The following is a 2,290-nucleotide window of genomic DNA, read 5'->3' as shown; positions in this document are numbered from 1 at the left end:
TCATTCCTGCAGAGGAAGGACCTTTAGATGATAATAAACCAAGTAAAAAAAAAAAAATTGAGAGAGGAGACCTTCAAGATGGCGGAATTGTAAGACGTGGAAATCACCTTCCTCCCCACAAATACATCAGAAATACATCTACATGTGGAACAACTCCTACAAAACACCTGTTGGGGCTTCCCTGGTGGCGCAGTGGTTGAGAGTCTGCCTGACGATGCAGGGGATATGGGTCTGGGAAGATCCCACATGCCACGGAGTTGCTGGGCCCGTGAGCCAAGGCCGCTGAGCCTGCGCGTCCAGAGCCTGTGCTCCGCAACAGAAGAGGCCACAACAGTGAGAGGCCTGCGTACCGGAAAAAAAAAAAAAAATTATGTCCTGCAAAATTACTAGATTATATTTCTAGAAAGAAAACAATTTTCTTTCGTTTAGCAATAGCATTCTATTGAAATATATTACAAGATGCTTTATATTTTCATGTTCCTAAAACAAAGTTGCATCCAATTTTGTAGTAGGCCATTATGAATGGATTTGAAAAGACTGGAACTTTCAACATTAGTAATGAAATCAGAGCATGTTTCGTCTTTTCAAAAAGTTCTTGAAACTCTGAAGTCCTGATAATATGGTCCCCAAATGAGAGTCAAAATGTGTGTTAGAAGCCTGCAATTCACAGAATCGTTTTCCTTTTAAGGAAGCCAACATCTGGCAATAGCGTGTTTACTTTCCAAACAGGACTGGAGAATATGTTCAGCTTTCTGATGGGAACGCCAAATTTTAACAGTTTAGTATCTGATTAGGTACATCCATTTGAAATCAGCTATAACACATGTATGTTATCTGTTTTTGAATCACATAATTAAAATGAAGCATTATACTATATATTAAATTACTTTCTTGCCTAAGGCTCTTTGAAACAAAACTAATTCTCACTGGTGAACTCATTACTGATATTGAGGAACCCCCTTGGTAGATGTAGTATTTGTAGGATAGTATTTCAATGCCCAGAGCCTTAGCTGAACAGATAATCAGATCTGTCACTACATTAACCTTAGGATATTTTCTCTGTCAACATTCAAAACTAGGTATTTAGACTGAGAGTTAAAGAATATATTCTTAAGTATAGGAATGAAGAAGGCACTGTACACTTTTATGTCTCTGGGAATAGAGGATAAATGCAGGCATGAATCATAGTTGGGAGTATACTGCCTAATGTTTTCAGATTACAAAATGAAAATGAAGCATTCCTTTTCTTTAATTTTTAATGGAGTATAGCTGCTTTACAATGTTCTGTTAGTTTCTACTGTACAGCAAAGTGAATCAGCTATATGTATACATATATCCCCTCTTTTTTGGATTTCCTTCCCATTTAGGTCACCGCAGATCACTGAGTAGAGTTCCCTGTGTTATACAGTAGGTTCACATTAGTTACCTATTTTATATATGGTAATGTGTATATGTCAATAACAATCTCCTAATTAATCCCACGCTCCCTTCCCCCTTGGTATCCATACGTTTATTCTCTATATCTGTGTCTCTATTTCTTCTTTGCAAATAAGTTCATCTATAACATTTTTTTAGAATTCACATATATGCATTAATATATGATATTTGTTTTTCACTTTCTGGCTTACTTCATTCTGTATAACAGTCTCTAGGTCCATCCTCAACTCTACAAATGACCCAATTTCGTTTCCTTTTATGGCTGAGTAATATTCCATGTATATATGTACCACATCTTCTTTATCCATTCCTCTGTTGATGGACACTTAGGTTGCTTCCAAGTCCTGGCTATTGTAAATAGTGCTGCAGTGAATATGGGGGTGCATGTGTCTTTTTGAATTATGGTTTTCTCTGGGTATATGCCCAGGAGTGGGGTTGCTGGGTCATACGGTAGTTCTATTTTTAGTTTTTTAAGGAAACTCTATACCATTCTCCATAGTGGTAGTCTCAATTTACATTACCACCAACAGTGCAAGAGGATTCCCTTTTCTCCACACCCTCTCCAGCCTTTATTGTTGGTAGATATTTTGATGATGGCTATTCTGATTGGTGTGAGGTGATCCCTCATTGCAGTTTTGATTTGCATTTCTCTAATAATTAGTGATGTTGAGCAGCTTTTCATGTATCTCTTGACCATCTGTATGTCTTCTTTGCAGAAATGTCTATTTAGCTCTTCTACCCATTTTTTGATTGGGTTGTTTATTCTTTTGATATTGAGCTGCATGAGCTGTTTGCACATTTTGGAGATTAATCTTTGTCAGTTGTTTCTTTTGCAAATATTTCTCCCATACTG

The sequence above is a fragment of the Lipotes vexillifer genome, unplaced genomic scaffold (genome assembly GCF_000442215.2).
Source record: "Lipotes vexillifer unplaced genomic scaffold, Lipotes_vexillifer_v1.1 scaffold140, whole genome shotgun sequence".
In the NCBI taxonomy this organism is placed as follows: domain Eukaryota; kingdom Metazoa; phylum Chordata; class Mammalia; order Artiodactyla; family Lipotidae; genus Lipotes; species Lipotes vexillifer.
Note: the sequence above shows the minus strand (reverse complement) of the source record.